The sequence below is a fragment of the Tyto alba genome, unplaced genomic scaffold, assembly GCF_018691265.1.
Source record: "Tyto alba isolate M040663 unplaced genomic scaffold, T.alba_DEE_v4.0 Super-Scaffold_1, whole genome shotgun sequence".
Lineage (NCBI taxonomy): Eukaryota > Metazoa > Chordata > Aves > Strigiformes > Tytonidae > Tyto > Tyto alba.
This window is the reverse complement of record NW_024881261.1, coordinates 39,694,402-39,719,093: the sequence shown is the minus strand read 5'-3', so window position 1 is coordinate 39,719,093 and position 24,692 is coordinate 39,694,402. Positions and strand designations below refer to the sequence as shown.

The window sequence follows — 24,692 nt, the reverse complement described above, 5'->3', positions numbered from 1 at the left end:
TATCAACATTCCTATAAGAATATCTTCACTTCTTTTCCTCCTATAAACTCACTTGGAGTAGACGTCCCAACCCAGGAGGTCCCAAAATCCAGATGCTCTCTCTTAAGCCCATGTCCAACTGGCTCACAACACAAGTTCACCAAGCCCTTGACTAAGGAAGCATGCAAATCGAACACATGTAAGCCTGCCAAAATAAGCTTCCCATGACTATCCTCATGAATATGATTCCTCTAAAATAGCTCCTTGTCAAGGTTTATGGTATTTTTAGAAAGGCTCAGAGGGGAAATGGATGAACAGGATCCACCCACTCAATAAAGTTTGACATTCAGCTGCTGGAGGAGTCCCCGTGTGTGTATAACCTTTGGCCGCTGGTGACACAGACTTGTATGGGAAAAGAGCATTGATGGGATTATGGAGAAAGGCATGAAGGGTGTAAAGGGGGATTTGGCTTGGTTTTCAGTACTTAATTTTAGCCATAATGTATTGCAATTGACAGATAGACTGTAATCTGCTATTTCACCTGGATGCTTCATTTCTGCATGGTAATGCCAGCATAAAGATAAAACATAGTGTTAGCCACGATCATATGTACATATTCACCCATCTATCTTTTTAATGTACCTTGTCCATCATGCCTTTCTCTAATTCAATAATTGAATGAAATTGATTTACTGACTTACTCCCTTCAAACTACCTTCTTTACTCTGTTTAAAACTGCAATGACATTGGGAGAGAAAGAGAAAAAAAAAAAAAAATAAAAAAAAAAAATTAAAAGGGAATAATAAAAAGAGGTGCCAAGAAAGATGAAAGGTCACATCATCAAGCCCCAAATCCAACGCAATAAAGCACAATTTTATCTCAAGGGTGCTGTTGACAAATTTCTTAATCTCTGCGTTATTATTTATACTGTCACCAGATCCTCTCAGTGACCTTGCTCCTGTGGCCACAGCAGCCTGATGCATCCGATTTTGGAAACCAATCAGTACCAAGCCTGCTTTGAACTTGGGATAACCTTGTGTGACACAGCTGCGTATCAATTGCTTTATACTTATCATGAGGTGCATACTAAACCTGTCACTAAAAAACCTTTGTTAAAGAAAAGATGTATATATATGTTCCCTTCTAAACCACAGCAGACACATCATTTAGAGGTGACAGAGCAACGAGATAGGTCTAAATTTCATGATAAATGTATATTCCAATTAAATACCCTTAATGATTCATAATTTCTAAGAAGATGGAATCCCAGCATGGAAAAATACCCTTCAACAATTGAACAATGAATGCAAAACTTCAGGTCAAGAAGCCCTGCATTACCTTTGCCCAAGGCTTGGGAGTGGAAGGAAGCCATCTTGTGCTCCCAGTGAGTCAGGGGACCAGCTACGCTGTCTTCTCCCCTGGGCAACTAGTGAGGATTTCTCAATGCTGAGCAAGCAGAGGATGAGAGATGTCGAACAGCAGTGTGTCAGAACGGTGAGGGTTTCCAAAAAACATATGGGGCAGAAAGGGGAAATGTTGTTTTGGTTTTTTTTTTCCCTAGAATACCTCTTCCCATGAAAGACAGCCAAGTCCTACAAAAATGACGCATAGTTCATAACATGCGACATGAGAGGACAAAAACTAAGTAAGACATGGCACGGTGCTGGCAAGGCAAGCAGGATGCTAGTCCCATCTCCTGCAAATTCCACCAATTTTCTCAAAAATCCCTTGGTTCAACTGGAGATGAGATATTCCGCTCCAGTCACAACTTCTTAATAATTTTATGTGTTAAGTCGGAGAAGCCAGAAGCTCCGACGATGGCTTTTAAAGTAAAAAAAAAGTGCTCATTTATCATTTTGCTTAGAAAATGTATTTGCAGAATTATTATGATTGCTTTTTGAAATCTCTTGGCTAATTCTCTTTGACAGACTGCTTATGTGTAGTTGGTACATACAAGTACAATGAAGCATATAAAACAAACTGGATGCAGTTTTCTAGATACTGTGCAACAGGCATCCAAAAACCAAAAGAAATTCCAAAAATATACAGTGAAGACAAAACACATATACAATCAAGCAAGCAAGCCCTTCACATGCCTAGTAACCACAGTCACATCTAAATTCTGTTTTATTCCCAGCTACAAAGGCCAAAGTCTGCCCTCAAATCAAATTCCTGCAAACTAACAGCAGTTGCACACTTCAGCCCTGCAAAGCTTAAGAATAAATCTCTCAGTCACTTAAAAATATCAAAATACAAATATTCCCAAGCCGTCTCCTAAATTAGAAACCAGAGAACAGTCCTCATCCTGAAATTTAGAACATGTCCTGCAGCTTCCTAAATTTGAGTGTGTCACTCCCTAAACAGAAACTCCCAAGGTTTTGCAGTGTGTGCTCCTTGCTCAACAAAATTATAGTGAGAAACGTATGTGATATCTTATTTTATCTCCTCCAAAAGAAAAGGGACCATTTCAAGGTATTGGGAGGGCAGTGCAAAGAAATACAGAAGAAGCTTAAAAATTAGGGTTGGTGTGTCTGTAGGGAAACGTTTGGTTCTGGACCAGGTTGAAGAAGTCTGCTACACTCAGATACTGCGAAGGATGCTTAGGATATTCACTGGGAATATAACAGAGATGGGATGAATGGCAGAGACAGTTTGACCTCACTTGTGCAAGATGATGTGGAGATAACTCAGTGCTCTGAGGGAAAAATAGATGTGTGCCAGGTCAGGGCATATTTCTTCTGGGTACAGCTTCGCAGATGCCACAGACTCTTCCCACCCGGTACTTAGCAGTCTAATGAGAAGGGCAGTTATATTCTAAATATGCCGCTGTATGCCAGTGCTCTGAGACTTTTCAACAAGAAAATTATTTTTGGACCTCTGGAAGAGTTGGTTATTTAAGTTCCTAAATTAATAGATAAGAGATGTATTGGGAAGACATCTCAGGCAAGCTCGGAGGCATGAATGCTGATCAGCATCACACCCACGTTCAGTGACATTCTGGAGCTACGCAGATGCAAGGCTCACACTTTCTGTGCTGAGATTTCTGGGGTTTTCTGATTCTAGTTGAATTAGGCATAATTAAGAAAAAGCCCTTCTCTGGATATTTTGCGAAATGTGCTTCTTCCCCACCTATCACTGGCCAAAATACCTGGAAAATCATAGCTAGAAGTGCACAAAAAGAGAAGATACAGAGAATGTGTGATCAAAACAGGGAGAAACAACAAAAAGTCTGTTCTTTAATATAGAGCTTTTTAAATTAAGAGTGAGATTTTCACAGGAGCTTGTGGGAGGCCAGGTATCAACTCCCAAAGCACTCTTAGTAGGACTTTTTTGATTATTGAAACTGTGTTTTGTCACCTACTCTATCAAACCAACCCTGCCAGAGCTTATAGTCCACTCCTGTAGCTAAAAGGAGAGGTATCTTCACCATAGGGGATGTCAGAAAAAAACACAGGAGGGGATGTTCAGATCTAGGTCAAACACGAGCATCCTGAAGAATCTCCCAAGGTCTTCTCCAAGGTTTTTTACAAATCTGAATGACAGAGGTACCTACTGAAATCTCACTCAAATGACTGGCTTTCTGTAATCTTGACAACTGTCAGGGCTCTCCTATGGAAGAGTTGAGGCTTGAGACCACGTCTTCTTTCTCTCCCTCCAAATGAAATACATACTCCTAAGGAGCTGCTAATTAAAATGCTTTGATTCAGATTGCTCTTTGGCATGGACAGGAATCACATGCAAGAAAGCAGAGCAATCAGGGGGATCAGGAGTAAACGCCACTGTCCACATGTCCTGTTACTTTGAAACAGCAGCAGAGAAGCCACAGCCCAAGCATTTGGGCAATGCCTGTTATGCAGAATGGGAGAGGAAAACGTGTGGCTTCTCGCACTGCTGGAGGTTTCCAACCATTCAAATGGGCGATTGCCTCCTGGGACAATGATTACTCTGAAACACATTTCAAGCTTTTCCTCCCAAAACTACAACTTCAAAACCAATAATAATAAAAAAAAAAAAAAAAAAAAAATCATCTTACCTAAGCAGCTAAAAAGGATAGATGAGAAAATACAAGGAGCAAAGGTCTGCAATTACCCAACTGCTCAGCTTTAGTAAACTAGCTCATGATTCCTATCACATGAGCTAAATGTGTTGGGTAACATTAGACATCTGTTACCAAACTGTCATCCTGATAGAAAACTTGGCTTCTTTCCACCTGCACGCTGCCAACTAGACGTAAATTGCAACCAAATGGGAACCAACCACCAACTCCCTGATAAGAGTGAATGTAACCATTTTGGGTGGATAAAACCAGAATTTTGGAGCTTTCTTCAGCGACAGACACCAGCTCATTTAACAGCTATTTTGTCAGCCTTGTTTTCAGTTTTGTCAGCTGAGCCTGATCACTGTATCGGTCACCCATCATTGAGGCAATGTACTTCTGCAGACAGAAATACTGAATCTCTGCAAAGACTAGAATAACTCGAGTTGCAATATTTGGATGGTGATGATCAGACCCAGCCTGCAAGAAGACACAATGTGAAATAAGCCTAAGAGCCATTGGTGGAGTGGGGTAAGAAAGGCATTACAGAAGGAAACCGTACTTCTGTGTCCACTAAACAAGAGAGTCCATCTCCTTATAGTTCTTAAGATATATCTAGATTCTTAAGATATAGCTGATTTCTTTTTAGCATGCTGCTTCAGCTGATTACTCACTTTTTTTAAAAAAAATGACTTTGCAATAAATGACAGCAAAAATACCCTCAAATCTTCTATTTTGTTACTATTTTTTCTATACATCTGAACATACATATTTGAGCTCTGGTGAAATAACCCACCTGGATCTAGTCTACTCATGGCACCTGGCTGCTCTTCACCTGCCTGGTACTGTGAAGTCGCAGCAGGCTTTCTGGTTTGGATACATGCTATTGAGTTAAGAGAGATGAAATTCCAAAGGAGAATGAAAAGTGGCAGAGCACATGGATCAAATTCATGTTAACAAGGAGGCTTCATTATCCAAAAGCAGTGTAGGGAAGAGCAGATGCAGTAAATGGTGGTAGAGCTCCCATGCCTTCCCTTCCACCCTGGCCAGCCCTCTTCCCTGCCTGCTCAAATGATTCCGGAAAGCTCAGGTTAATGTATTTCTAAGTGATTTTGGACAGGAAGAAATCTATGAATGATCATATGGGTGAAAGCAAAATTAAAAGCACATTGTGTCATGTCCACATGAGATCCTTACCTTCTTCTATGCCCTGTTTGAGTGGGGATCAGAAGATTTAGCCACATTCAGGCAACAGACAGAAGCATGGCACAGCGACAGTGTATTTTACATAACCAGCAAGATCCAGAGCCTGGGGATGCCTGAAAGCAAATTCTTGAGAGGCACTGAGAGCAAATCTGTACTTCTTTATGGTGCATTGCCACTCATCCTCTCAGAGGTCCCACCCCACATGCAAAACCCTTCTTATCTAGCATTCCTTCCACATTCCAAGCTGTTTGGGTCAGTACATTTTACAGGAGGAGGTGCTCCTTGACAAACCATTGCAGCAAAAAAAAAAAAAAAATCACCAAGGGTATGAAACCAAAACACTGTTGGGGAAGACTAACACACTCATCAGACTGCTCTAAATCTGATACTGCAAGGTGAAGAGCACTCTCATGTCTCCTTGGACTTGTATCAGCTGAAAGAGAGACTCTTGCCCCAAAATGACACTCAGGCAGAGCAGGCAGTGATAGCAGAGTATTTCCTAAATACTGTCCCTCTGTATTGGAAATGCCCACGTTTTGTGTTTCTTCCTCCAGGTACCAGATGTCTGTCTTTGTCATGATGCACAAATGCACCTTTTAGCTTCCAAATGTCCCTTTCCAATAAACGCTGGTATCGGTAAGAACAAAAATATCAAGAAAAAGACCAGCTCTTTACTTATAGTCCTGTCAATTGCATAACGTTACGGAAAAGCTGATTTCATTTCAAGCTCTGTCACATTATTGCAATTCATTAGCTCATTCACAAATACAGGATCACAAAATTGTTCCAGGACATCTCCATTGGCAGTGAAAGCAGGAAAATGCTGATCAAAGACAGCAAGCTGGTGGATAAAAGTACCAGCACAAGATGACTGGGGTATTTCCCATTGGCACTAAGGTCACTGCTGCCCACCAGACCCTCAGTTGTATTAATCAGGGAGCATTGACATGCCATTGCTCTAAATCCAAATAGGTTTTCTGCCCTTTCACAGAGGCAGCGGACTGATGGCATGTTAGGACGCCCATAAGTAACTTCTGCCTAGTATTTGCTATCCTAATGCTAACCCATTTCTGGGAGGGAAGGGTGCTATGGTGTTACCCAGAGATCTTGACTTGTTGGAGAGGATTCACTTGAGGATGAGTATTTGCTGCCCTGCACCAAGGAAGATCAAGTAGAAGAACATAAAATTAATTGTCTACTCTTCTGTTTTTTTAATATTGCGAACAATGCTACAAGTTGTATCTCAATATATCTACATTTAACTGTAGATAGGTGGATATAGGGAGAAAGTACGATAACTAATAACCCAGCTTTTCCTTAGTTCGGGTCTTCTTCTTCCAGATCATCCTTCTGCGGGCAGCAGTGAAGTGGCTTTAACTCCCGATTTAGCCGCTACCACTTCCTTCTACATCTTACACCTTTGCCTGAAAATCCAAATCAAGAGAGATTTCATTTGGATTTTTAAAAGCAATGCGCTATTGGCAACGATGCAATTGAAAGCTACAGCTGCACGGACCATTGCATCGAAAAGAAAGGCTGTCTTTCTTTTCAAGTTCATGTTGTTGGGGCTGGGAATTTCTCTTGGACCCACCAGCACTTGAACTTGCAGTGTACTTGCCTTTAATGATTTTCACATCAGGAGAAATAGCATACCTCCTGGTTTAGGTTTTCTTACAGAAAGTGAACATTTGAGTGGCAGCTAAAACAGACATTAAAGCTATGGCATCTCTAACTTCCTCTGGAAGGGGAAGGAGATCTGAAATTAAAAACATAAAGTTAAAAAACTAACATAGAAATTATTTTTTCCCCTTATTTTAAAAGCATATTACTTTTCAATTAGAACTTGGCAATGTGAACATGATATTATACTGTTATAATAAGCTGTGCTCACTGTAAGTTGTTTTAGTAGTTAAGCAAATAGAAGATATGTTTGAATTATGGGGCTTTGAAGACTTGATATTGCACAGAGACCAATTTCATCGAGAAATGTAATAGAACGTGCTCAGATAGAGTCAGTTAAAGCAGCTCAGAAAGACCTTCTCATCATCCAGGCTCTTTAAAAAGTCTTAACTTCGAAGCTAATACTGTTAAACTCCTAAATGTGCCAAGATATTGGTAATACCTTTTCAAACCACTTATGCCTATTGGGTTCAGTGCCTCCCATCTAGCAATGGTGTGAGCACTGAAGTGGGACCTTATCTGAACACAAGATGTGCACGGAGCAACTTTATTAGGAAAAAAAACCCTAAAATCCAAATTTCAACTTTTTTTCAGATGTCCCTGTATCTAAGCTCAAAAAACAACTTTTCATTCTCCAGTTCAAGCATATATAAGGCTTTTGTGTAAATGTGGGTATACTTTAACAGCCTGCACCCTTTTATTACACATCCACGTAATGTTTACATGCCAGAAACAAGACAAAATTTTGGTAGAAGAATCAAACAAACTGGGATACAAAATGCCAGCTGATGGCAGGGGCTGATAATGTCATGCAGGTATGAAGCAGAGTGCTTTCAATAGAACACAAGGTTATCAGGATGGTTTTTAGGGAATAGGGTCCCTGTTTTTCACTGAAAATCAAAGGAAGGTCATCACTGAAATGTGTATTTTATTTTCTAGATGCACATGTTTCTCCTTCAACTTCTAATGAAACAGCCTGATGCTTCCAACAGGACTCTCTCTCAGGGACCTACTTTGGGAAGTCCTGGTTTCAGCTTTGGTTGAAATAGCATTGGCACTTTTATAATACGCCTAACGCTGAGAAGGTCCTGAAATAGTTCAAACAAGATACTCACAGAATAGACTGACTTACAAAAACAAGACTTTAATAAATTTTAATTAAAAGGGGTAGAGGAAGGATGTGGAGTATTCCTTCCTCTGGTGATGTTTCCTGTTCTGTACAGTATTAAAAGATATCACTTAAATAGGGGGTTTGTTTCTTCTTCCCTTCCCCCCCCCCTTTTTTTTTTTTTGTGTGCCTTTTTTTTTAAACTCTAGATGTTGCCAGCTGCAGACCAAAGAAACTGCCTCATTGCCATTGTATTGCATCTGTATCTTGGCTCAGCAGTGAGGGATTGAACCAAAAATAGTTGCTGATAGCACTCTTGTGTATGGCATGCTGGGTAAACCTGGCCAGAAAACTCATTGGTGACAGTGGAAAATAAAACATGAATAACTTTTTCTGACTCCAAGACAGGCACCAACAGTACAACCTGAAATTCCATGCTGAACACAATTCTAAGGAAAAGCAGTGATTCTTCACAGCACCTCAAACGCTGCACTTGGCCCTTGACATGTTCATTTCAATGAAAATAACATCAAATATAATATAAAAGATAATTTTAAAATGTTATTTATCAACACATTCTTTTCCCAAATAGATTCATGTTCATATCATGTATTTCTGTAAAGTTTTTCCTTGACAATTCAACATTTTCATTAGAAAAATCCCTACCAGTTTTCCTTGGGCAATGTGTATTGTCACAGTTGCTGGGTGGAAGAAATATTGTTTTACTATCCTCCCTCTAAACATACCCCCATATCATTACATTTTGATGACAGTAGGTATGTGGTACTGGGTTTTTTTCAGTTTTACGATGAGTTTTTAAAGGATATGCAGTTGAAATATTACACCTCCAATATAAAGTGTAGCTATTACATGCTTTAGCTCATTGTGGTCCATTGAGTTTCATGTCCTCACCACCCCATCCCTACTTCCAAGAAAGCTGTTGGAAATTCTTTTTTTTTATTATTATTTTTATTTTTATTTTTTTTGGTGTTTTTTTTTTTTTTTGTTGTTGTTGGGGTTATTTTCTTATTTTTTTTCCCCCCTATAGCTGTGTTCATTACAGCAGAAGCGTAGGGTAAGGATCAAATTGAAAAGAAACATTTATCATGCTCTCAGGCACGTGCATTACAAAGAAAAAGCTCTTCTTCCTGTTTTTTTTTTTTTTTTTTTTTTTATCTTTGTTATGCCAGCACCCTCTAGTATTATGCCTTAATGGCCTTCTTGGCACATTTCTCTCTTCACATGCTAACGCTAACATGAAGAAGAAACCTTTCGGAATAAAATATTAGATTTGTGTTGTTGGGTTGCAGCACAACATCTAACATCCCACTGCAGGGTGACATGCCTGGAGTCAAAAGCAGTTCATTGAATGATTGCCAGGGACTTTCTGCCTATAGCATACTAATTCCTAAATCATGGGTCACTACTGGGATAAAATTTGGATCAGCTGAATGAGCTACAGCTTGGGTGTACCAGGCAATACCAAATTCTATTGCAGCACTCACACTCTAACTTTTAAAGTAATACAAAGTCAGTGAAAAATCAACCTTCCATGGTGATGTTAACTGCCCTTGAATAATTTAGAAGGAAAAACAAGTGCTATGGTAAGGAAGAAGACAAGTCACTAACTTCCCTCTATTCTCCTCATTAGGTCTGAAGTTAACAGCTTGGATCTGTAGAGAAGAAAATATATTTAGAAGATAAAGCATCAAGGGTTTTTCCTTTCACCTTTCTGACTGACTTCAGAGGAAATATCTACAGATCGCTTATTCCCTCATTTGGAAAACACCAAGGAAAACCCATGCTTATGAGAAATACTCAGGAAAAAAGCATTTCACATTAAAACACCAAATGACCTCTGTAGGGTAAATAAATCCCAGCTACCAAACTTGGTTCAAAGGTGCTACTATGTACCACAGAAGAACACCAAGGATATTTTAAGGCAACTTGTTGGGAGTCATTGGGGAAAAGCCATGGCCATGTTACAACCTTGGAAAGTGAGATAAGATCTCAAGGAAAATTCAGTCTAATTACAGCTTGAAATTACTCATATCACAGTTAGTTCTGCTCATTGCTCTTCTACTTTACAAAATCTCAAAATCTAATTGCAAACTGATAATTAGATCCCATGAACCCCAAATTGGCTCATCTAAGGACATAAACACTAAATGGCTCTTTTGCCTCCAGCCTTAATGTAGGACTGTGTTGCTTGCATAAGTAAAGGCTCACCATGGCAACAGCAATGCTCAGATTAAAAGGACTTGGTTGCAGTTTTCTCCTCTTAGATTTTTTTTAAAGAATGTGGAGAACAGATCAATATATCGCTGATGTTACACATACTTATTTGTCCAACTCACCATGTTCTCTACTTATGGCACATTTGTTCAAGCCCCATGGATTTCAGACAGCAGAGTGCTGCTATGTTTTGCCTTTGCTTCTTTTTTCAAATGGCCTAAATCTCTAGGAAAAAGTCACTGGCTATCTAGCTTGATGGCTTCTAAGAAGTAGAGGTCTATCTCAAGTGAACTTGTGTCCCTTCTCTGAGGGCTGCCCAGAGACATTTCTGCAATGTTTTCTGCAGCCTCTTCCAAATTCTCACGAAGACCCATGTGTGATAGGATCTGGAGATGTTGCTGTAGCAGGTGGGTGAATAATCTTTTAATCCACTGGCTCCCCCAAAATGCCCACGAATCATCAGTGAGAGCTACTAATTGCACTGGGGTTGCTGGACTAAACGTCCCAAAGTGTTACTGCAAAACCCTCAAGTTTTTACTCCGTATATGGCCAACGTTGGAGTGCTCCAGCCATGCTGACACTGCTGGTGGAAGCTGTTGCATCTGGCATGTTTCATCCTAATTTACTTTGAAAAAAAAAAAAAAGGTGGCATATAAGGGGAAGGCGGGGAGGAGGGGAATATTACATAAAATCCTACTGAAAAAGTGGGAGCAGGCAGGAAGCAGATTTTTCCTTACAAAGCAAGTACGTGTGCACACAAAGCGAAGTTTTTCACTCCCCTTGTTTATTCTGTCAGACAGATGCAACAGTGGGAAAAGATCAGTGAAACTGGGTTCCACATAACCAGCCCCATCCTGATATCCACCCTGTGTCAAACCCGCTTTTAATTTGACTTGTCTTCTAAGATTTTGCTTTCTTGTGTGAGTATCACTTTCGAAAGGAAAATTAATGTCTTGGGCCATGCACATCCTTTTGGATCCACATGGGAGAGACTCTGAAGAGGCAGAAAGTTTCCCATGGAGCTTAACAAGTCTACACAAATAACGAAGGCCAGTATCTGGCAAAAGTCAAGAAAAAACATCAAAATGAAGGGCCAATTTAAAGAAAATACTGAGAAATAGAAAAAACAAAGCAACTGTGCATGCACCGTCCCAAAAACATCTAAGAAAGATCTAAGAAAGAATGGGAGAACTAGAAGGTCTAGTTCTCAACAACATTATGGCATGCCAAACATACAGGAGGAATGAAATGGCCATCACTGGGATGACATAATAGCTGTCACAGAAGATACTGGAAAGATGAAGGCTACACAAAGTAGTAAATTGTTGTGTTAAATCAGGTTAGAAAATCAAATTATCAAGTCACACAGATCATCTGTAGATGGACATTCCAGTCTAAACAGGGAAAGAGAGTATTAGGATGAGATTACTGACCACCCATCAGACAGGCAAGAATGGCTGTGGTCTGCTGAAGGAGCTCTGACAAGACCTCAGCAAACACAAGGCACCCAGCATGAGTGTGCAACAAACTCTAAATATGCTATCTGTCAAGCATAAATTTTTAGGCACAACTAATGATTGTTTTAGGAGACGACTAATTAGGTGGCCCAAGAGTGAAGAAAACTTGTAACTTGATTCCGAATGATATGCAAGACCCATTTCTAAGAACTACCATTGAAGAATCTCCCTGTAACAGAAACCATGATATACTGAGATTTAACACAGCTGGAGGTCTGAAAAGAGGTTTAAAATAATAGCACCACTCTTGCACTTAAAATTTCAAAAAGGGAAGTCAAAGAGTATCTAAAAGAGTTGATGAGGAGAATTAATTCTTAGCAGCAGCACGTAGGTATCTGGAAGCATACAGCAAACACACCATCTGTCTAATGTGGACCTAGGATAGGTCAAAAGGAATTTGGTGTGGCTGAACAGCAGGATAAGACAGTACATTAAAATCAAGAAGTCATCCAGTCGTCCTTCAAATATGAAGCGATTTCAAACAAATCAATAAGGAGAAAAGAAAAAAAGAATCAAAGCCTGTCCGGTTAAAAGGAAAAACAGTATAAGGACAAAAAAAAAAAAAAAAAAAAAAAAAAAGGCAAGTAACAACTTCAAAAGGTTTAAAAACAAATAATAAATCCTTCTCAATCACAGCAGCAGCAAGGAGCCTGACCATAGGCTGTAGGGTCTCCAGAGGCCCATGCTCTAGAAGGAGCACACTGAGAAGAACAAAGCCATGTGGGAAAAGCTCAGTGCACTTTTTACCCCTGGGTTCAGCATTGAGGATCTTCAAGAGATCCTCTCACTGCAGTCATCCTTCCCAGGGGAATCACTAGAGCAAATGCCTCCCATTGAAGTGTCAGTAGGGGACCCAAATTGACCAAAGGAACATTAACCTATCTCCAGGCCCAGATGGTGTTCATCCAGCACTTCTGCATGAACTCAAGGTGAACTACTAACCGTGGTGTGTAACCAGCTCTGTTCACCGAGGAATGGAAGTGGCTTTTTGATGTGATCCAGAGCGCTGTACTCGACTAAGCCCAACATCTGTCCTAACAGAATTAGTTGACACATGGATAAATCTGACTTCTTTGGCGAAAAGCCAACATGCTTCACAAATCTACTGGAGTTCTTTGAAGGAGTCGACAGGCACATGGGCAGGAGAGATCTGGTTGACATAGTTGGCCTGGATTTCCAAAAGGCATTTCATAAGGTTTAAAGGCTGTTAGAGAAATTAAGCTGCTGTGAGATAAGAGGAAAGGTCTTTGCATTGATTAAAAAAAGGATAAAAATAGGAAACAGCAGATATTAATAAATGTTTGTTTTTTCTAATGGATGGAGGCCAACAGTGCTCAGATCTTTCCTGCTCAGCATCTTTATTGACGATCTGTAAAAGGGGGGGATAAGTAAGATGACAGCATTGGTCAAGGATATTAAATCACCAAATATAGCAAACAAAAGCCCAAAGTGAAAAATTACACAACATAAAAGATACCAAGGGATGAGATAATATATTCACTTGAAATCCTGTAGAAATGCAGTGATGAGCAGTGATGACTGCATTAGGGGCTTCTTCCTGGGAAAAAGACAGCTCAGGTAGGAGATGACAAAGGTCTAAAACTTGGGTGTGCCATTGAAAGCAGCTAAGCAGATTCAGGGAAAAAATACCCACAAATACTAAATATATCAACAGCATCTATGTGCAGAAAGTTCCTGAGTCCCAAATCACTGGAGACTGGTGAATCACAAATCAATAAGTATCTTTTTGCTCTTATTCTCTTTACTAGTTATCTGCTGTTGGGCACGGTCAGAGACAGGATACAGGGTTAGCTACAACTTGATGCAGTGAGGCCCCTCCTATATTGGCACTTCCAATGTATTTGTATATAACTGGAATAAATTGAGAAACTCAAGGCCCCTACTTGTAATGTATAATAGCACTAAAAAACCCAGATAGTTGTGTTACACAGAGCCTGGTGCCTGATCTGGAAGCCTGTTTGTGTTCTACATGGTGAGAGATGAGCTGTTCAATCTTACGTCTTGTCTTGACTAGATAAAAGAAAGTTCTTATCAGACGTTTCTTTAACACATGGCAGCTAACATGAGGAAAAAGCATATTCTCACTTATTCACTGACGCTAATCCTAAATTCACCACACCACAAAACTACCAAGGGCTTTGTCAACATTTGAATATTATCATGTGCTAATTAGAGAGAATAAAAAAGAAAGGAACCAAACAAACCACCTAAACCCCCAAGTTTCTTTACTGCAGATAACTCCTTGGCTTGAACAGTAATTCAAGCTGTCTCATTTTAGGAAAACAAGCAATTTGTGAGGCTCAAAAATCCTCACATCACAGCAGTTCAACAATTCATTTGCCTGTATTCTAATGGAGGAAAATATTTCCTAACACACCTCCCATGTACTCAGCTCATTTTGGAGAAAAGCTCATGGCATCCCAGGAGCTGAGCGTGACTTTCATGGCTCCCCAAAACACATTTCCAAGCCACACTCCCATACTAAAATGCTCAAATGTCACTGCCTACACATCATCTGCTTGGTTCGGTGCCTCAGATTTGGAAAATTTAATTGAGTAAAGTAACAATGGGTGTACCAGCACCTATGGGCAGGTGAACCTAGAGAGGGCCAAGGGACTCTGCTGGGAAACACCAATGGTAATTCAGGGGAATGAGTTTCCTGGAAGTTTCTTAGCATCCCTTTACAGGCTCCCATCTATTTTCCAGCTGAGACAACTTCTGAAAGGCACTTTCCCATACTTCCACTGGAGGGCAGGAATATCCCATGTTTCCACAGGCAACCCCTCAGCTTATTGCCACACACGCATATGTTTAAAATAGCTTTAGCAAGGCCTTGCTTCTGGGAGACATTCTTGTACACTTACAGACTTCAATTTGGTTTCTATCCTGCTTTTATGAATAGCTCAATTTTTTCAAAATAACATCATTATTTTCATAAAACAACCACAATATACTTAGTTTACTCCCTTATCAATACCTCCCTCTCAGTGACCCTTTGCCTCTGCTCCCTGCATTACCTGTAGCATTCCAAAGTTCCTTATTTTCCCCCCCTGTCTTCCCTATAGGTAGCACAAATGTATCGGAAGTATGTACATATGTGCTAACCAGCAGGTTAACATCCTCACTGCTTCCCCAGAGGGCAATCAAAATATTTTTAAAAGGCTTGCAGAGCCGATCTGGGGAGCTATGGCTTTTATGGTCTGTATCTTTATTAGTGAAAACTATCATCAAAAGTAGAAAAAAATTCATATACTGTTTTCCATAAAGGAAAATATTGGAGTTATTGAAGGGGTCATGCATAAGGTTGATCTATTTGACAGTTTATTTGGTTTCCAAAAGGCATCTCAGAAGGTTCCCCAGCAGAGGCAATTAAAGACATGAAGCTACCAGGAGACAAAAGGACAGGTCTTCTTGTGGAGAAATACCTGCTTCAGAGAGTGGAGGTCCATCACCTGCAGGTTGCTGTACTGAGACCTGTGCTGTTTTATGGATTTAAAATTCATATGGGTGAGGGTTCAATACTGGAGCGCCGAGGTTTTCTGTTGACATTAAGCTATTCAGAGTAAAAGAAAAACCAGGGTGAGCCATGAATTGCTGCAGAAGGACCTTAGAAAGCTCAGTGACTTGCCAATAAAGTGTCAAATGAAATGAAACAGAGATGCACTGATACACATTGAAAAAATAACCCAAACTTATAATGTCAGAAGACGGGCTCCAAGATGATCTTTTCCCCCTCAAGAGTTTATAACAGTCCCGTGAAAGCATCAGCTCAGTGCTCAGATGTGGTCAAAAAGACAGACTGAATGTGAGGGGTTTCTAGGAAAGGAGCATAAACTCACCTGCCTTTATACAAGCCTACAGCACCTGGTAGATCTGTGTCTTTCCAGTCCACACTGGTGCAGACAGAGCACTGCTGGGAAACACTCAGAGAAAGGCAGTAGGGCTGGTCAAAGGGAAATGCCTCTACATGAATAATGAATGAGCAAACTGGGACACTCTGGCCTGGAAATTGCCTATGATTTGGCATTTCGAAAATTTACTGTATAAAGGGACACACTACTTCACTAAAATATCTTTTTTTTTTTTGGAACTATCTAAATGCTTAATTTGTAAGATAATGCTGAACATGGTCTGCTATAAGGAATTCTTCTTCACATTTAAGTACCTAAGTTTTACAGACTAATTCTTTCACAACTGAAACCAAAACTGTCAAAATTTTCTTGCTATTTGCTATAATGACCCTATGTTAGCTCATTAAACAGGAAATAATTCTGCTGGTGAAGAAGCTTCTTTCACTCTGTCTCCTTCCCTGCCAGTTACATTTACATCTAAGAATTGAAGAAGGGGGAGAGTAGGACTGTTCCAGCTCCATTTCTGCCTTGTTTTTTCAGACTTCTGGTTAATTTGCTTAATCCCTCCATATCTGTTTCCCTATCTGTAAAATGAAGATACACTAGAAGACTTATTCAAGAACAGATCGCCTATGGGATGTCTGGGATCAGGTCAAAGGTCCATTTTGCTCAATATCTCCTCTGGAGAACAGCCGTGAGGAAGCACATGGGGAAGCAGAGCAAGCATGTAGTGATATTTCCTTGAATACACTTGCAGCCTCTTGAGGCATGATGGGTTTGCAGCAGCTATTGTAAAGGTGTTACATGATGGAGCAGAGTTTTTCACTCCAAAATGATCCTGGTGGTCATGAACCTCATGAGAGGCTCTATAGAAAGGAAACATTGCTTGGCATTCTCCTTGGCCTACATAAGAGGATGACTGCGCCATCATTTCTACTATTGTAACAAATATATATTTTTTTCGTTAAACTCTTAAGTATCTTTGTGGCACAGGGATGCCCATAGGTGCTTTTCCCAACAGAAACCTAAGCAGTCACAAAGGGACAATCACCTCTACTCCATGATTTGATATAAAGCCCACATCACAGCAAGGATTTCTTGCACTGCAAACACTTCTCCAATATTACCCAATGGTCAGCCTATACAGAAAAACTTTCCAAAAGTCCATTTTTGTTCTCAAATTGGATCACACACTTCCTTTAATGAGTAGGTTTTTCTCCTCTCTCTTTCAGCATCTTTAATAAACAACAAAATTATAACTGCTGCTCACCAAGAGGATAGAGAGTCCCACTAACACTTATTTTTTATTTAATAAAATAATACTTAACCAAAATGTGAATAGTGACTTCTGGGGAAGAACTCTATAGCCAAACACATGGTTTCTGATAAAGATCATCTTCCTGCATTTCCCCTCCACTAATGGCTATGCTGTCACTTGAAACTCCCAAAAGAGACTTAATGCCTTCTTCTCTTCCTGGAATTAGCAGTGGTGGTTTCAAATTAGCTTCCATTTGCCTGAAAATGAATTAGAAAAGGCCTGAACTCAGCTACATGTCAAAAAAGCATAATTTTTTGAAATTTTACTGTCAAGCACCTCAGCACTGAATGCTGTCAACTCCTGATTAATACCAGCCAAGCCAGGGAGGGTCAGACCTCATTTGTAAGTGATACACGGAGATTAGGAATGTCTGCCTCCAGCAGGGCTAAACAAAAATCTGCTTTTTAAATAGGTAGTAGTGTTTTATCTTAGTATGGTATAAAAATATGTGTTTTGTTTTATTTTCTAGTAGAGCGGGTTTCAACGCTTTCTATGCAAGGCTATGCAAGACCTGCAATAGCCATTTAGTAGAAGTCATGGTATTTCCAAAGCTGCTGGGGCTCCAGATGGGCCAAACCCGTCCTCTGGATTCACAGAGGGAAGAACAAGCCTATTTCATCCAAAAGACTGTGAAAAAAGGCTTTTCTCCTGGAGCCTCCAACCCCAGCAGAAGCCACTGGTGTTGAGCAAATGTCTGTGTTGCCTCCTCTGCCTCTGCTACACGCTTACCTTCCCTGCTATTTGTTTCCTCCTCATGTGCTCTCATACTCTACAGTACTCATATTTCTCTTCATTTCTCTACCTACTGTGCAGCTTTTCTATTCACCTGCGGTGCAGTGCAGGCTGTCCTCCCAGAAAAGCAGTGAAAGGTTGGCTGAAGATGCTCCCTTGTGATCCTGGACACTTAGAACCTGAAAACAGTGGCTCTCAAACATCAAGTTTATGCATCAGTCACTTCTGTTTTTTTTGGTTTTGTTTTTTTTTTTTTTTTTGTCTAAAAGGCAAAGGAAATGGGGGCATTTTTGGTAGCTGCATCTTCTTGGACAAGTATTACTCCCAAATTAATCTTGTGTCTTTGTTCTGGCAGCTCAGTGTTTCCTTCTACGTCATATTTATGTGTGTAGTTCCATTCTTTATTGCTGTTGATACCACTGGGCTGCAGCAGCATCAACCCATCCTTTCTGTGGTATTTTTCACTCAATCCTTATTTTTTATATCAGTTCCTCATTATGGTTGAGCAGAGGTGTAAGAGACTTGCCAAAGACCTCCTTCAGCTTGTCTGTGCTTGGAAGCATCCTGATACAGTTTGGATATTCCTCATGATGTTAGGTGCCTACTTAGGACAACTCATGAAGTAAGTCACATGAAGGAAACCCAAAAGCCTGAGGAGACTAGGAGAGATGCAGCTCTGTCTGCCACTGCTCAGCTTTTGGAAGGAGTGAGGGAGCTCCAGGCTCTGGCATCCCGCACTCGGATGTACGTGGGACTCAGCAGCGAGGAACTGGAGGGATTCTGTTTCCCCCATAAACCAAAAGGTCAGGTGTCCAGTAGATCAAAAGATCAGGCAGTGCCTATCAGGCGACCTCTCTGAATTCAAGGGCAGAAATTTGAGATCATTGCAGCTTTCTTCCTCCAGCTCTTCCTGCTGGGGCTGGAGTAGAGAGAGTGTGGTTATTATGGGGGTCAAGAGGCTGCCCGCTGTCTGAATCAGGAGTCCAGATCTCATTTCAGGAGCTCTCACAATGACGGAGCTAAATCTGCCACCTGGGTCCTCAGGGCATACTACACAGTCAATCTCTTTGTTCAATCCTCTCTTCTCTGCCACCTACTGATCTGAGCTATGATGCTACAAAGTGGTAGGTCAGATTTACCAATCCTACCAGTTGAAAGTCTCCCACACCCAGTGGAGCCCCTCTGAGATCCCCAGGAATATCCTAGCCCACAGCAGATACCAGCAAGCTACTCTTCCCCAACCTCTGAAGCCCTAAAAGCTCATCACGAGTCAAAAGATTTCTGTTTCTCTTAGGCTCACCTGGCAGCCTGGCATTTTTGAGAAGGGTAAGCCTAGACTCCACAACCAACTCAGTTGTTTTAATTGAATGGGCTATGTCTTTAGTAAACCTTTATGGAGTTGTCAACATCATTCCAACCTATAGGCCACTGCTGAGGTCCAAAACCTTCAGTGGAGGTGGGAAGAGTCCACTTTCTGGAGACCATAGGATTCTGCCATGAGCCTCAGTAGTCTTCTGCCGTGGGGATGTGCAGCACCAAAAGGACCAGGCTTCTGTATCATTGCTTACCCTGATGAACATTTACAAAACACAAAGTCCTAAAGCTACATATGGAGCAGAAGGGTAGTGAATCTAGTTGCTATTTTTATTCTCTTATTTTGGAACAACTAAAAGATACTTTAAATCATGAAAGGATGCTTCAGAAGGCTGCAGAGCGCCTCAATACCAAGGACAGAAAGTTATGCCTGTATATTCCGGGGAATTAACAGAATTAAGTGACACAGAATTGCCCAGGAGAAGGAGAGAATTAAGTTCTGTTACTGGGGGGGGGGGGGTGGTGGAAACAGTTTGAACAAGAGTTTGGCCCACATACTCCCATCTTTGATAAAGACTGCAAAGGGAATTTCATGGCCAGCAGAAAGGGACCATATACATACATATACATATATGGGGGTAAGACCAACTGTAAAGAGATGCCTGAAAATAAAGACCCATGAAACCAACTTGCTGGCATGGGTAAAAAAATATTTCTAGATTCTGTGTTAAGAGGTCAAGTGCTCACCACTCCTCTCTTGAATACGATTTTAAAAGATAATTGTAAAATCACTTTTACGGCAAGAACAATGCGACCAGGAAGCATAAACCTTGAGACATATCCTGAAGTTGTAACATGGGACGATGGAGATAATACAATATCATTTTCAATTTCAATCAATTTCTGATGTAGTATCTTGGATTAGTAGATCTTAAATGCTGTTTTACAGATCAGGAAGCCAAAGGACAGGGAAAAGCAACTTGCCCAGGGTTATTCATGGTGCTGTTCAACACTGCTGAGAAGTTAAAGGTTTTTAGCTCCCCTGTTCCTTACAGACCCAAACAGTAGGAGTAGGGGAAGCCACACAAGTTCATCTCACGCTACACCTTACTAAACCTATCTCAGCAATACCAACTCAAACCAACTTCAAGGAAGGCAGAAGTGAGAAGAAAAGCCATCTGTCAAGAGCAGGGCTATCTCAAGGTGATTGCCCCATGAACCTGCAGAGAATTGTAGGTTCTGGAAAGAGCCTGTAGACCAGATGGTCTTGAACAGGCCTGCTTGGCCTTAAAATAATAATTTCTGAGAAAAAAATAGCCTAAAAATAATAGTACTTAGCATCCCAAAGGGTGCTTTTGTTTCAGCTGATCGTGCAAGGAATATCTCACTGTTGAGGGACATTTCTAGATATTTAGGAACACAGTTGTGAACATCCACCTTGATGCACATGAACATTAAAACAGATGAATGACATGTTTCAGGAACTGCTTATAAGTCTTACTTTTATTAGCACTACCAAACCCCACTGTTTCAAAAGCCTTTTTTTTTTTCTTTTGTGCATATCCTTGCAAAGTTTGCCAAATCCACTGGTTTTAAAATCCAGACCTGTTGAAAGATGTAAAATTTATCTTTATATTTTTAGCATACCCTTGGATACTATATTCAATGCATTATATTCATATTCTTCCAGGTTAGATCGAAATGCAAACATCTCTCAAGGAATTCATACACACATGGTGGCACTGCAAGAAATGTCCTTAAGGAGGTATTTCTAATTATTTCCTACTAATTATTTCAGCTCATCTACATTACTCGCCTTGATTCACCAACAGGTACTGAAGCAGAGGTTACTAAATTATATACTGTAACATATGAACTAGAGTATGTTTCTCTGCAAAATATATGTAGCTGTACAGCAACATCATGTTTCCAACTCATGAGCTGTAATTAATTAAATCAGAATGTCCTGGTTTTGGCTGGGATAGAGTTAATTTTTTTCCTAGTACCTGGTATAGTGCCGTGTTTGGATTTAGTGTGAGAATAATGTTGATAACACACTGATGTTTTAGTTGCTGCTAAGCAGTGTTTACACTAAGTCAAGGACTTTTCAGCTCCTCATCCCACCAGCGATCAGGCTGGGGGGTGCAAGAAGCAGGGAGGGGACACAGCTGGGACAGCTGCCCTCAACTGACCAAAGGGATATTCCATAGTGTACAACGTCATGCTCAGCATAAAAACTAGGAAGAAAGCTGGCCAGGGGCTGCTGCTTGGGGACTGGCTGGGCATGGGTTGGTGGGTAGTGAGCAATTGCATTGTACATCACTCGTTTTGTACCTTCTAATTCTTTTATCATTATTATTATTGTTGTTCTTTCCCCCTCCCCCTTTCCTTTTCTGTCCTATTAAACTGTCTTTATCTCAATCCATGAATTTTACTTTTTTTTTTTTTTTTCCCCAATTCTCTTCCCCATGCTACTGGGGGGGGGGGGGGGGGGGGGGGGGGCAGTGAGAAAGCAGCTGTGTGGTGTTTAACTGACTGCAGGGTTAAACCATGACACAAAAGGAGAGGGGCTTTTTTATTTGCAGTGCAGCACTTTGCACTAAAATAGCCATAAAGGCAAGCAATGCAAATCGTTATCTCCTCCTCAGAAAATGTAAACTTAACTTCTAAGAGTCATGCACAGATTTTCAAAGCAAAAAGAATAAAAGCACCCAATCAGAATGTTTCTGGAAGGAGGAAACTCAATTACCATCAACTTTCTCACCTTTAATTTGCCTCAGTTTTTCCCTTCCCAGTTTATTTGGCTCTAAGCATGTTTGTGCCTGGTATATCATGCTGGCGATTCAGCAGAGAAACACAGCTATGTTTTTGAAGATCTCCCTTCATCTCTTTATTCTCTATTGCCGTAACAGCTCATGTTCCCATAGAAACTGAGAGTAAAAAGTGAAAGCATAAAATACAAATGAACAGGTCTTAGCTGGCAGTGTTACGTTTTATTAGACGCATAAATATGAAAAACAGGTGCTGGGTATGTGTTCATTTCTAATGGAAAAGACAGATAATGCAACATCTCATCAAATAAATACAGGACATATAAGTCCTAAAGACTGGAGTCATTGACTGCTAACTATTGACAGGCTGATACCACTTTCTGAAATATAGTAATTTTCTCAATTATTCATTTCTAGAGCAAGCAAAATACCTTTTCCTCATCTGCAGGTTTCATCCTGTATCCCCCAAACATCCCAAATCACTATTGATTCTCACCTATTGACACTAGAGTTTTGCATTGCAGGAATGGGGTGACAAGCACTAATTTCATGGGAGTTTAGGACCTTGTAAGGTGGACTTAATAATTTTAAATTAATATTGGCATATAGTTTGAAATTCTCTGAAAAACCACTTCCATCGTAAAAAAGGGTTTTCTGAGTAAAGATCAGTCCAGATGTTTTCTTCATGTTTATGAAGAAGTTGATGCATTTTGAACACATTCCTGGATTATTATTTTTTAATCAGAACTAGCTTTAAAAATCTAGCAATTTATTAAAGATGCAGGAGTTCAGGAAAATTATCAATTTGATTGCCCTGGTGAACTGCCAGTATGATAGTAGAATTCTTCACATCGTAACAAGAACACTGAAAATGGGAGAAAGATACTAATGTAACTGTAAATTATTTCAAACTCTGAATAGTTTAGAAATCCATAATAAAATATGATTGAATATATGTGAATGTAGTAATTTTTTTCTAAAGACACTTTCAAGCACCCATATACAAATATCCCATTACTGTTTATCTCTGAGCACCCTTGTTGTGCCACGTCCAAAGGAGTGACACAGAGAAGCCTCTCCTGAGCCCCAGCAGTAGAAATGGTGCCCCCTACTAGAAATGTTCATCTTCTGAGCACTTCCATCCACTAAAAGAATTTGACAGATTTTGGATTTGAGATTTTTGATTTGCTGGATGGATAAGGAAATGGCTGGATGGTTGCACTCAAAGAGTTGTGGTGAATGGCTCGATGTCCAAGGGGAGAGCAGTGACGAGTGCCGTTCCTCAGGGGTCGGGGTTGGGCCCGGAGCTGTTTAACATCTTTGTTGGTGACACAGACAGTGGGATCGATGCACCCTCAGCGAGTTCACTGACAACCCCGAGCTGTGTGGTGTGGGGACAGGCTGGGGGCAGGGGTGGCACCCAGAGGGGCCTGGGCAGGCTGGAGAGGGGGGCCCGGGCAAACCTCATGGAGTTCAGCAAGGCCAAGGGCAAGGGCCTGCCCGGGGGTCGGGGCAATCCCCAGCACAAACCCAGGCTGGGCCCTCGAGGAGTGGCTGGAGAGCAGCCCCAAGGAGAGGGACTGGGGGGGCTGGGGGGGGGAAAACTGCCCGTGAGGCAGCCCCGTGCGCTCGCAGCCCAGAACCCACCCGTGCCCTGGGCTGCAGCCAGAGCAGGGGGGGCAGCAGGGCCAGGGAGGGGATTCTCCCCCTCTGCTCCGCTCTGGGGAGACCCCCCTGCAGTGCTGGGGCCAGCTCGGGGGCCCCCAACAGCAGAAGGACACGGAGCTGCTCGAGCGGGGCCAGAGGAGGCCACGGAGATGCTGGGGGGGCTGGAGCAGCTCCCCTGGGGGGCCGGGCTGAGAGAGTTGGGGGTGTTCAGCCTGGAGAAGAGAAGGCTCCGGGGGGCCCTTCGAGCGGCCTCCCAGGGCTTAAAGGGGGGACAGGAGAGGTGGGGAGGGAGTCTGGGTCAGGGGGTGTGGAGGTATGATGAGGAGTAACAGTTTTAAACTGAGAGAGGTCAGATTTAGATGAGATGTAAGGCAGAAATTGTTCCCTGTGCGGGGGGTGAGGCGCTGGCCCAGGGTGCCCAGAGCAGCTGTGGCTGCCCCCTCCCTGGAAGGGTTCAAGGCCAGGTTGGACGGGGCTGGGAGCCCCCTGGGCTGGGGGAAGGGGGCCCTGCCCGGGGCAGGGGGGGGCACTGGGTGATCTTCAAAGTCCCTTCCAACTTAAACCAGTTTACGATTCTAAGAAAACTTGTGGAAAATTAGGAAAACTTTAAAGTAGCTCAGGTGCGTATGATTTTTTTTCCCAAGCCAAACTGTGGCATCCAACATTCACTGACTCAAAAGGGAAATTCGTTATCAGTGGCTCCTGTTGACTTCTTGAGCTACATGTCCCCTGGCACACCTAGAGCTCAGATTTTTTATATTCAGCTCCTCTATTAAATGGCATAGCAGATGCTGCAGGTCAAACAAACATTTGAATTTCTTTCCCCTATCCATGTTCAAAACAATATTGCAAAATGCTTGAAGCCATTCAAAGAGACTCACTATAAAAGGACCCTTCGCTGGAGAGACTCCTACTTCTGTCCTCATCTGAAACCATCACTAACCCTTATGCAACACATTAGGAAAAAGAAGGTACAGAACTCCTTGTTTACAGCCTTTGTACCTTCTGTTTCTCTCCTGAGAAGTCTGAATATCTCTTTTCCATTTACGGGAGGACATGATGGTGGCTGTCTTGGATAACAAGGCAATTATAAAATCTGTCTGCTTTAAAAAACAAGAGGTTTAAACACGTATAGAAACAAGAAAAAATGCTCTTAATTTTGCTTCTGCATTAAATAAGTTCACTTAAAGGAAGTTTAGGTTACCAGAGTTTTGTTTTAGTTGATTGGAAGAAAAGCATTTGAGTATATTCAATTT

The 24,692-nt window shown here is 41.3% G+C and overlaps 1 protein-coding gene across 3 annotated transcripts in view; it reads right to left on the bottom strand.

The window, feature by feature from the left end:
• Positions 1-24,692, bottom strand: part of PRKG1 (protein kinase cGMP-dependent 1) — a 533,418-nt gene that overhangs the window by 33,564 nt on the left and 475,162 nt on the right. The gene's annotated exons all lie outside the window — the stretch shown is intronic.